The 11879-nt window shown below is 48.7% G+C and overlaps 1 long non-coding RNA gene across 4 annotated transcripts in view; it reads right to left on the minus strand.

The window, feature by feature from the left end:
* Positions 1–1658: 1658 nt before the first annotated feature.
* The window catches only part of LOC116276707 (uncharacterized), an 85802-nt gene continuing 75581 nt past the window's right edge, over positions 1659–11879 (minus strand). For all 4 annotated transcript variants that reach the window (XR_012066688.1, XR_012066690.1, XR_012066689.1 and 1 more), the window contains 2 exons: positions 5816–5882; positions 1659–4115 (listed from right to left, as the gene is read on the minus strand). This is a non-coding gene — a long non-coding RNA (uncharacterized lncRNA). The remainder of the gene's footprint in view (positions 4116–5815; positions 5883–11879) is intronic.

Raw genomic sequence — 11879 nt, forward strand, 5'->3', positions numbered from 1 at the left:
CAGATGTGGAGACAGCTGAAGCAGCTGGAGATTCATCTGAGGCCCCATGAATCGCAGCCCTGGGCCTGGGTCCATTCTTCCCTGCTCAGAAGAAATATTTCCCTCTATTTTCTCCCTCTCCGCCACCCACTTTGCTTCCCTCCGGGGCTGAGTATTTAGTAGAAGTCCCTCTGGTACTTAGGTCCTGTGTCTGTTCTCCCAGATGCTAGGATGTTAGAACAAAAGGTTCTGACGTGGCTTGGGGAAACTCACAGGGTAATAGTTTCCTTCTTCTTGCACCCTGAATCCCCCCTTAAACGGTCTTAGATAACAGCCACCACCATCCTAGCTCAGGCTCCCCAGTTTAGTAACTTAGTCCACAGGTTTACATACACTGGCGCAGGAGCGATACCTGGAGTGGAGATGAAGTGAGCACTAAATCTTTGACTCCTGCCTGGGGATTTAGAAAGCCACTGGTTCCTTCTGCCACGCAAGCTTCTCTCGGCTCCGCTCCCCCAATACACTCTTGCCCACCACCACCCGCGCTCAGAAGAGTAGCCTCAAGACAGCTTGAACCCCAACCTCAGGCACCTCAGCACAGTCAGTGGGAATGTCGGAAGGTCAGACGAGGCCCCCAGGTAAAGTTCCTCGTTCCTCCCCAGACGCCGAGTTTTCTCCCATCAGCCCATTCTCCTCCTTAAATAAAGATACCCGGCGTACACAGAACAGCACATGATTCGTGAACGAGGGAATGTATGTTATCTGACTTCATCTTTACAAAACGTGGGGGAAGGGGCGTGGTGAGACAGCAATTATTAACATCTCCACTTTGGGTAAGAAAAACACTTAACTTGATGGCCTTCATGTGACTGATCTACTGTCTTTGGAGTTTTTACAAAAAGTCACAGAGACACCCCAACAGAACAGAGGAGTGTCAGTTACTTTGTACCAAAAAAAGGCATTTTTTTTCCTGTTGTGTTTATCTTCACACCCTTCCCTCCACGCTGAGGCACTGAGGGAACGCAACTCCCTGGAATTCAGCACAGATCACAGTTTGCACTAACACAGTGATCCTTAACCACTTAGGGGCCACAGGGGGCATCATGTGATCCCTGGAAACACGCCGGCACAGACGACACCCTCAAGACCGTGCCCGTGATCTGGGGGATGGGTAGCCCTCCGAAGCCCGCTGCTCTCCTCCTAGAGGTTTAGCGAGTCCTGCTTATGCCTAGTCAGGAGGGAAAGTCTCCTCTTGCACCTGTCGTTAAAATATTTGAAACTGGGATAGGGCCGTGCCAGGACCCGAGCTGAAAACAGCAGCCCTGTGCGACTGGGTCCAGCTCACTGCCCCAAACTGCCGATCTGCAAGCCAGGGCACAGCCCAGCACTGGCTCACGCCGGGTGGCTTGTGGGTGCTGGCTGAATGGCCCGGTCTCCCGCAGCTTTGAGTTCCTTATTTATGAAAGAGGAGGAATAGTCTCACCTCAGCTGTGAATGAGGACACACTGAGCTCACAGAGTGAAGAGCATTACTTGGGACTCCGGTAATTAGGCAGTATGATACAATTCTAACTTCAAGAGTTCACAGTTTCAAAAATAAAAAGTAAAAATAAAATTTTAATTAAAAATTTTAAAATAAAAGTTAAAAATTATGATTTAAAAAAGAACACAAAGGAACTTATTTACAAAACAGAGACAGATTCACAAACATAGAAAACAAACTTACGGTTAAGGAGGAGGAGGGAGAGGGAGGGATAACTTGGGAGTTCGAGATTCACAGGTACCAACCACTGTGTATAAAACAGATAAACAACAAGGTCCTACTGTACAGCACAGGGAACTATATTCGATACCTTATAATGGCCTACAAAGAAAACGACTATGAAAAGGATTGTGTGTGTGTGTGTATATATAAAAAACTGAATCACTGTGCTGTACACCAGAAATTAACACAACATGGTAAATCAACTACATTTCAATGTTAAGAAAAAAAAAACAGTGCAGTTCATCTGAGAACCAAGGTGAGCTGCAGGTCCAGGTCTCCTCCTGCAGGTAAAATGAGGGGGAGGCCCACGGAAACCCATCTGCCCTGCGCTCCCCACCACGCCCCGTCTGCCCCCGACCACCGTGCTTTCTGATCTCTAATTCTTCTCCCGCATCCTCGCTTTCCTTCCTCAAAATGTGCTGCCGCCAGCATCATTTACACTAAGTAATAACTTTCATTTACACTGAAAATAACTGATAGCAGCTTTAAAATGGTTCCCATTCACGTATTTTTATACCTTAAAAGGATCAAAGCCTTTTTTAAAACCGAATTTTGACAGCAGAATTTTAGATGATGGCCACCCGCAGAGGAGCTTTAAGGGGGGTTGGGACAGAGATCTTCCCCCGCAGGGTCCCAGCACTCCGGGACACAGTTCACAGAAATGAGAAATAACCCACTGCACAGCATCGGACACCACACCCCCAGCCTGCTCTCACCTGTCCTGTCCCGCTGCTCACTTCCAAACAGGTTGGAAGGGCTCTTACTGAACCTCCCAGGATGGGAAGGGTCCACTTAGCAAGCTACTGCCCACGAGTTTTACCTCTGGCGTCTCATTTAGAAGTGCATGTGGACTGCCTCCCTGGTCTGTCCTTCCTGACCAACCTAGTCAATGCCCTTTGCCTTCCCCGGGCTCCCGGCCTCCCTGCTTCCCCCCACCCCCCGGGAGCAGAGAAGTCCCGGGGAACCCCAGGCTCCCCAGATGGCCAAGGGCAGAGCCAGGAGTGAGCACGGCAGAGAAAATTCCCACCGGGGAGTCCGTGCCCCAGCTGGCACAAGGCTCACTGGCGTGCGTTTTCTCTGATCGTCTCAAACATCAGAAATTGAAGGGCAGAGAACTCTGGTATTTAACTAAAGAAGAACCTGGAGCTTGGCCTTGACCAGGCCAGCAGGAGAAAAGCTGCTCTGGCTCTCCTGGTCCAAGCCCACCTCCCACCTGAGTGCGGGCCCCAGAGCAGAGCCCGTGAGCCTGCCGGACCCCGCTTTCTCCCATCTCGGGGTCCTCGGAGCTCTGCAGTCAGGCTGGATGTCACCTCCTTCATAGAGGCTCTCTATGCTCTGCCTGCCCTCGCTTCCTCCTCCCTGCACCTCTGAGCAGCCTCGCCTCTTACTGCCCAGAGCCAGGAGGTGATGGGATCCAGTAATGTCACTTCTTAGCCAAGCTGGCAGGGGCAGCCCAGCAACTCGTCCAGTACTTTCCAGCTGTGGTTGGTGAGACTCCAGACATCCAGTCACTCCAAGTAAAGACTTCTCCCCTACTCGTCTCTCTACGCGCCAGCCAGGAATCTCCTCCTTGACACCAGGACATCCCACTCTGACATCTGAATCAGCCCACAGACCAACCAGAAGACTCTTGTGGACCACAGAGTCCGGTGGCTGGAAATCACCGCATTTCATAAAGGAGAACTGAGGGTGCTGACTCTTGGGGAAAGGCCCCAGGATGGCGCCTGGCCAGGTAGACTTCACCTGCGCTCTGGGAGGTGCAAAAAGAGAGAAATGACAAGGGATGAGGAAATGCTGGAAGGGTGAGCAGACACTTAGGAGGAAGTGCAGACGGTCCTTAACTGTACACGTATTTGGAGGGCAGAGCACTCGCACAGCTTCAGTCCTCGGTCCCTGCAGCTGGCTCCCAGGGCCACATGCCCAGGCCCTCCCAGGCCCATCCCCTCAGCCATCTCTGCCAGCTGTCCCAGAGGGCACGCAACACCAGACGTGCCGCTCCCTCGCATGCATGTACCCAAAGCAACCCATGCACACAAATACCTCCGTCCTCTGCTTCCCTCAGCTCGACCAAGGGCACCTCTGTCCCGCTCGTCACTCCCTCTGTCTGCTTCCTTCCCTTAGCCCTGCACCATCACCCAACCTGACAGGGTGAACTCAGAGACGCCAGCACACTCCTCTCCGTCTCCGCTGTCCCCTCCTTGGCAGGGCTTGCATCGCCCCTGGAAAGCTTGTCCTTCCCGGTCCCTGTTACTCCAGTCTCTTCCTTAATGCCATCCTCATTCCACACAATTGCTGAGAGTCGTCCTTCCAAAAGACAGATGCAGTCATGTTGCACCCCAGCTTACACTTCTTTAGGGAGGCTGCATCACCCTCTGGAAGAAAAGTCAAGGACCAAGGTAACGGTACACCCCTCACACTCAGCCCCAGCTGACGGCTTCACTGCCTGCCAGCCACCCCAGACCCGCAGGACACTCCAGATTCCCTGCCTACCCACGTGTGAAAGCGTCTTTAATGTCCCTGTGTGTGTGTGTGTGTGTGTGTGTGCACGCGCACTAGGTAGAGAGGGGGGCTGTATGAGTATGAATCGGTGCGCGCACACACGCGCACGCGCGCACACACAGCAAGATATGGAAAAAAGCCTTCAACGTTTCCAAGTGTCAATGCTAATAAACCTTCCACGCAGGTACACCAGGCCCTCCGTCCCTGTGCCCCCCCTTCCTCTCTTGCTGCGTGGCTGCTCTAAATTCCACTCTCTTCCTGAGTCCTCAGGCCTTGTTTCCCCATCACCTTTTGAGGCATTCGGAAGATACCTCCCCATTCTTAGACAGTATCACATGGGGTGAAACCCTCTCTTGTTTAAGTCACTAAATATGGCTAAATACTTTGAATTCCTCCTTAATGGGAGGTTCTTTTACTGAAGAAACGGCGAATCCATCAAGGAAGAGTTCGGGGTGAAGATCACAGCCTGGGGGATGAAGGATGTTGAAATATGACAGCACATCCCCTGCACCTCGCAGACCAGGATGCTACTGCCAAGTCCACCTCCAGGCAGCGCTGAGACCTGGGGCGTGTCACACAAACCCTCTGAGCTCAGGCTCTGCTCTGCAAGAGAGAGTGGCATTCAGTGTGACCTGGAGAGGACACTGGGCTGAGAACCCACATGCCAGCCCTGAGTCTCCTATCTGTCAACCAGCTGTGTGACACGGGGAGAAGGATGTCCCTGCAGGTCTCGGCCTCCCTGTCTGCAGAGTGAGGACGGAGAGGTGAGCCCCACCATCCACACCTGACGTCCACATTCCTCTTTAAATTCTGTAATCCAACTTGATGAGCCTCCAGACAGAGGACAGCGAGGGAGAGTGTTCTGAAGAAGAGAAATGAGCCCTGTGACCCGAGGAGGTGGGACTGGTGGACAGCTGCACAGCCTGCACCAGGCCTAGATGTCTAAGAGGAAAAAAACCTGGATTTTTTATCCAGAAGCAAGAGAATGCTCATGTCCTCCACTGCTCAAGAAAACCTGGAAAACAGAGTGGATGGAGCCCTAAAGTTCTCACAGCATCATCCCCCAGCCAACCCCAAACTCCTCCTTCAACACCCGTGCGGGTGCCCTGACTTGTGCCCCTGGCCCCCGAGTCCTCACGCATCTGCAGCCACAGCGTCTGAAACGCTCCCACACAGTTTTTCATTTCTTGTGGTTCTCCTTCCTGGGGTCTCTCAAAATTCAGACACTCCTAGGAATACTTGCTATGGAACCAAAGTGTTCATGACTTGGACTCCCTTCTGTGCCTGAGAGCAGCAGGTCAGGGGGCACCTGGGATAACCCTAAAGATCGGAGACGCTGAGGGTGAGGGGACGGGGCCGGGAGAAACTCCAGGTGACTGACGACTCATCCACGGGCGAGGTCGGGGACATAAGCTCGACAATGACATGACAGACAACAGTGACCGCTCCCTACGCCCACTGTGTGCCAGACACTCTTCTTGGCACTGCCCATCCTAATTCGCTGCCAACAGATTTATGAAAAGTAGGTGGTGTTTAGATCAAGTCCCTTGATGACCCTGAATAAGTGCTTCACCTGCTCTGAGAAATCGCCTTCCATTCTGAAATCCCGGCTCCTTCCCTTCATCTCTCTTTTCTTCCCTCTAAAACAAGGAGAAATGGATGCAAGTTAGTACAATAAACTATACTATTAAGTGTGTGTGTGTGTCTGCATGCCTCTGTATGTGTGTGTGTGTGTGTGTGTGTGTGTGTGTGTGTGATCAGATGTTAATTAGACCCATGGTTTGGAGAGATTTCGGACCCTCTTGCAGCAGCTAGAAGTGTAAATGTGACGAGACTCCCACCTGGTGGTTAGAGTCAATAATGAAGATGTGGGGGGATGTACTGCTTTCATTAATAATTAAAGGCTGCATGGAAACCAATCTATCCTCACAATTAAGGTGGTCCTGGGCCCTAGAGACACCTCGGCTTGGCCAGCTCTCTCCAAGATCGCCAGATAACTAGGGTGGAGAGACACTGGTGTGATGAAGACCAGAAGTCAAGGTGAAGACAGGGTGGAGGGAAGAGGGGAAGAACAGGATACGGCGAACAGGACACTGCACAGCACCTCTTTCAGTCCTCTCCAGGGACTGGTTGTAAGAAATCTAATGGACACTCGGATTTTTTAATGTATATAATTTTGAAGGGCTGCTGTCTCAGACTTGCATGACATGATAGAAATTTCTAACTTTTGAAAAAGTTGCTCTGAAAAAAATGGTAAGAGGATAAATACCATGTTGAACAACGCCACCTGCTGGCCATTTGGTGATAAAACAAGCATGACCCGAACCTCTGCTAGTCATCATCGTGGCCACTGTTACTGCAGGTGTAAGACTGGAAATGTGCAAGTAACTAGCTGGTTACAGTAGCGATCACAAATTGTCATCACAGGGGCGCCCCACGTGGGATCTTGCGCAATCTTGTATTTGGGGTACCCAACAATGAGCTCAGTACTTGCAGTTAGTCACCAAACGCATAAATGGTGGGAACAAAAAGGTTGGTTGGTTTGCTGCTTCTCGGTGTATTCAGATCAATTAGTCTGGCCAGCAAGCAGGTCGACGTCAACGTCGGACTGAAGTCTGTGCCAGATCTGGTTCTCCATGATATAAACAACAGGACTGGGAGCGCGCCCATCGAGACCGTCTGTAAACACCAGAACGGCCAGACCAAGGGAGGGAAAATCACCAGAGCAGGCAGCGCTTCACGAGTTAGGAAACTGAAAGTAAAACGGCCTCAAGAGTACGCATTAATGACTTTCTATATACCGGGTGCAGTTCCAAAGGTTCCAAAAGATAGACTATTTAGGGCTGAGAAAGAATTAAACAGATAAAAGTACAGAAGAATGCTTGTATGCACGTACAAGTGGCATCACAAAAGCCTGCATACCAAAGGAAATACAAAGGCCTGTCAGCACAGAAGTGATGTCAAAAACCAAACCTGGTCTGGGCCTGCCGGGGGTCTGCGCTCACTAGCGAGACAGAGAAGGACCAGGAAATCCTCTCTCTGCTATAGGCCATGTGGGGGTCACAGCAATTAGCCAAAGTTATAGAAAATGAACATGAATTGTGGCCAAAAGTCTATTACTTTCTTTAGAAAGAACTCTCTATATTTAAATGTCGTGACAAGCTTTTGAGAAAAACTGTTTATTCCTTTCTTTGAGATCTTTAATGATGAAATCCTAGAGGCCCCTCCAGCTCTGTAATACCACATTAATCCCTGGTTCTAAACAAAGAAACACTAATTAAAGTGTAGGCCATCATCACTAGAAAAATATTGTATTTAATTGGTAGTTTGTGAATGTTGCCTTGGTTAAGAACCCTGTTCCCAGCACTTATTAACTGACCCCTAAGCAAGTTACCTCACCTCTCTAAACCTATTTCTTTATCTGCAGGATGCCTTTTCAGAGGTTGTCACAATGGTGAAGGGAAATCATGTTTGCAAACAGTTCGGCAGTGCCTAGCCCACAGCAAGCAGTCCAAAGATGGGTGCTATTATTACCAAGGATTTAATGGAAATTAAATTTAAATGACTCTTCAGAACAATGCCTGGCCCAGAGTAAGCACTCACTTTCAACAAAAAGGTATGAACTGCAAATGAAATTTGAAAGCAAAACAAGTTTTTTTTAATGTTCATGCAAGGGGTACCATAGTATTTGGGGAAAAATTTTACCACTATTAACTTATGCTTTTGGGTAAGCCACTGAGACCTCTGCATTGCTGTTTCTTCTCTACAAAATTCAAGTGGAAGTGGATCAGATGACTGTCAATGGCTCTTCCAACTGGAAGAAGATTTTAGAGAACCCCAGAGCTTAGGATACATTGTAAATTTATAATATATACTCCATAAAACTCTAGTGATAAACTAAGAAATAACCACTTACTAATAATATAAGTTTATGTGTGTTCAGTAAAAAAAAAAAGGTTTGTGGAAAAGAAATACTGAGAAAAGAATTTCATGCATAATAGAGATTTTAAGTATTTAACAAATTCTAAAAGCTCTTTGTAGCTCCAGCTAACTTTGAGATGCTTTCAAGGAACCCTGAGGCATCTTAGATATTAAATTAACTAGGATTATTTGATATGTTAAGTTAAATATAATCAGTCATAATTTTAGTAATTGTAAACAAGCCTCTCTTTATCAATTACAGGTGTTTAACCATGCCTTTCAAGTCTTTGGTCATTATAGACAGTCACACTGCTGTTATAAAGATGCTTCATCTTTAAAGTGATTCATAGGATGTCTATGAAAACCATGGGTAAAAACCACATACACCACCATCTCATCTAAGCCAAGGACATAAAATACTACGGGACTTAACTATTTTATGCTAATAGATGTCTGTGCCCATGTTGTGTTTACAACTTGCCTCCTTCATGGATCTAGATGTCTGCTTCCTTGTTAAAATTCACCCGCTCTGAGATCTTTCATTACATCTTCAGGATGTATGGAAATACATGGCACTCCCCAAAATCAGGGCCCAAAGACAAGTGCAACCCAGGGAAGATCCGGCCCTATGTGAGTGCTTATCTTTATATCCGTAATGTGTGGCACGGAAAAACCTGCGCATGAAAACATGTGGTCTCATTTGCAATTAATAGTCATAATCCTACTCTTCTCCCTTAAACTCTTTTTCTCTTTAACCTCTTGGTGAAGCTTGTATCTTCCAGGTTACAACAGTCACATCAGATGATGGTTATGTGAGGATCCCAGCCCGTATCACTCTCTGACACAAAAACCAAAGACTGCCCTGCCCCTGGGCCCCTAGATCAGGCATTAAGAGATTTTCACTCCCTGACAGCCAGTAAAACACTCCTACTCAGCCCAGAAGTAGTTTCGGAAGAAGGCCCTTGCCCCTCTGCACTCCCATGAGATTATGGGAATATTAGACAGGAGGGAAGGAAGCAGGGCATGGCCATTCGAGGAATGACACAGCAATTAGCACGAAAATGGCAGGAGATTCAACTACCAGTAGACCTTGAGGCTCAAGATGGTGGGAGATCTGACTTCCAGTAGACCTTGAGCTTCATTATACACTCACTGTAATATATTGACATGGAAAATGACATTTCCACGGGTGCCATGACAGCTTTGAGGTCAACCATAAAAGGTCAAAGAGTGGGCAGTAGCCCAATCCTGGGAGTCTCAGCCCCTTCCCCAGGGTGGTTGGAATGGTCCTCCCACTTGTTGGCATATGAAGCTACCGAACCCATAAAAACTGGCAACACTGCGCCTCATGGCTGCCTCTCTCGCTCCATCATCTTCGGAGACAGCCAGCACTCTGGCTATGGAGTGTGTATCCACTTCTGCTTCACCCTGAGCACCCAACCCCACACCTCATGGCCTTTCTCTCATCTTCTGAAACAGCCTACACTCTATGCAGTATGTATCTCTGTAAATAAATCGATCTTTACTCAAAAAAAAAACCTGAAATGCATAATAGACCTGCAGAATAAGATACCATAAACACAAAAGTCCTTTAACTATTTAAGGACTAAATAAATCATAAAGAGTTGCTAGATACAGAATTAAAGGCAGACACAGATATTTTCATTTTCACTCTTCATACAATTTCCCCTTCATGTTCAGAGCAAGAAGTTATGTTGAGCTCCTTACTTCACATCAATCATTTACACTGAGTCTAGATAATCCCTCATTCCAAATCTGAGGACTCCAAGTTAATGCTGCCTTACTGTAATTCAGAGGTCAGTAAACTGTTTCTGCAAAGGGTCAGATACTAAATATATTTTAGGTGCACTTAACTCTGCCCTTACAGCACAAGAAGAGCCAATGTGTAAATGAATGGCTGCAGCCGCCTTCCAGTAAAACTTTATTTATGGAATGTGAATTTCATACCATCTTCAAGCATTGTGAAATTCTACTGTTCTTTCTCATTTCTCCAATCATTTTAAAAATGAGGGGAGAATCCTTAGCTTGTAGACTATACAAAAACAGGCAGCGTGCAAGATTTAGCCACTGGCCATAGCTTGCCAGCTCCTGTTGTAATTATGTATTTTGGGAAAGAACATGGTACCGTACGAAATCCACACTGGCAGACACCCCTCTGGGATTTTCACTGGCTGGCTGCTGCATCTGTTTTGTGCTGTTTTCACCTGCTATTCTCTGGAGAGCTCTCACAAAAAAAACGGGACCCTGTCTCAGTCCCAGGATCAAGGGCATGAGGTTAAAGCAGAGCTAAGGAAAGCCTGGCACCTTCAGGATGCACTGTGAGTGGCAGGCACCCCCAGAGTTACCAGCAAAGCGCATCCACCCCTGGAGAAGGGGGAATCCTGGAGGGCAGAGCAGGGGCAGCCACACAGGCTCAGCCCAAAGTCCAGAGGTCACTACCAACATCTCTTGCAAAGGAACTTCCAAAGAGCCGTCTTTGGGGGCATTTCATTCTATTTAAAAACAACAACTTCCAGACCCTTTCCAGCCGAGACCAGGGGGGCCCAAGGACGTTCAAGACTTGCCCTGGTCTGGCTGTCCCCCACTTGCAGCCACCAATACACATGTGGGAGGAAGGGGGATTGGGCACAACTGCTCTCTCCCACTCTGCTCAGATGATTACGGAGGAGAAAGAAGGAAAGCGTACAGGACCTGACGGCTCTTTCCTATTGAAAATCAGGAGTTTTACTTGGAGAGATGAGGAATAGGGGGCTTTAAGCTTCAAGAAGCAAAGACCAATGATCAAAAATGTTACAAGAGGCCTGAAGCAAATGGGATTACTCACTGCCTTCCCGGGTCAGACTCCCCCAGCGCTATTACACCACTGTGCTGGGATGAAGTGTTTTGCTCATTTTTGGAAAAGGATTGAAGAGGCCATTCTTTCCATTCCCCTGCCTCCAGAAGTGTTTCCCTGAAACATCCGACACTCCAGTTATCCCTATCTTGTAAATTATCCAGGAAAGAAGATCCGGCAGCGTGCTGGGATAGAACGCTCACCCTTCCCTTCATCTAAGTCAAAGCCTTCTGTGTTTCTGAGAAAGCAGAGAGAGGGGACGCTCGGAGGGAGCTGGCAGGACTCGGCCTGGGTTCTGCAGTCGTAAAGCTACTTGTGCGTCTGGGAGGGGCTTTTCTTTGGGGGCCACAGGCCCTAAGAGTCTCACGCTCATGGTCAGTGACGGAGCGAGGCGGGCCAAAGGGAGCAGGCGCACCCCGACTGTCAGCACTGCCCCCTACGCAGGCAGAGAACTGGGATAGGTGATCCAGTAAAGGACTAAGGGCCCGGATCCCCAGGACTGTACTGCACTGACAGCCCAGAGCCTATCCTTAGAGAACAGGACCCGCAGTCCCGCCCAGACCTGCGGCATTAGGGCTGGGGTGCGACCCAGTGCTGCGTTTTGCGGTCCTGACAGAGGACTGGAGACCATGCCATTCCCCTCTCCAGGTTTCAGCCCCATCTCATCCCAGGAGGAGGTGATGTCGTAGGACAGAACGAATCAACTCTCACACATTGGTACCCACAGCCGTGGGTGGTGCAGTGAGGGGGGCTCCCCACCTTTCCTGAGGTCCCCCAGGTGGCTAAGCAGTACTCCAGTTGAGTTTTCAGGGACAGACATGCAGCTCCTGGAGCCCTGCTGCCCTCCTCGTGAAGCACTTAC

Source organism: Vicugna pacos, chromosome 33 (genome assembly GCF_048564905.1).
Source record: "Vicugna pacos chromosome 33, VicPac4, whole genome shotgun sequence".
In the NCBI taxonomy this organism is placed as follows: domain Eukaryota; kingdom Metazoa; phylum Chordata; class Mammalia; order Artiodactyla; family Camelidae; genus Vicugna; species Vicugna pacos.